Here is a 314-nt window from a genome sequence, read left to right as displayed (position 1 = left end):
AAGGAGGATAACCAAGGAGAAGAATCTGACATTCCCTCTCCCCGAGGAAGGGGACCACCTCTGAAGATCCGGAAACAAAGGCTTCCAAACGGGTGAAGAAATCCACGCCAGAGGGTCCTGCTTCAAAGGGTATTCTTGCCACACAATGTCAGCAAGGGGATCATCCCTCTACCGAGCTGTAAGTAGTCAAAAAGAACTTTAATAGTGAAAGTGTCCTACCTTACTTCCGAAGACAATAACCGAAGCTTATATCTTGTAGTTCGGATCGTAGCCCTTCTCAATAGAGTTCGTCTTCGGGGGATCTTCTTCCGGAG

The sequence above is a fragment of the Triticum urartu genome, chromosome 6A (assembly GCF_056163025.1).
Source record: "Triticum urartu cultivar PI428250 chromosome 6A, HENAU_Tu73, whole genome shotgun sequence".
Lineage (NCBI taxonomy): Eukaryota > Viridiplantae > Streptophyta > Magnoliopsida > Poales > Poaceae > Triticum > Triticum urartu.
This window is presented reverse-complemented; position numbering follows the sequence as displayed.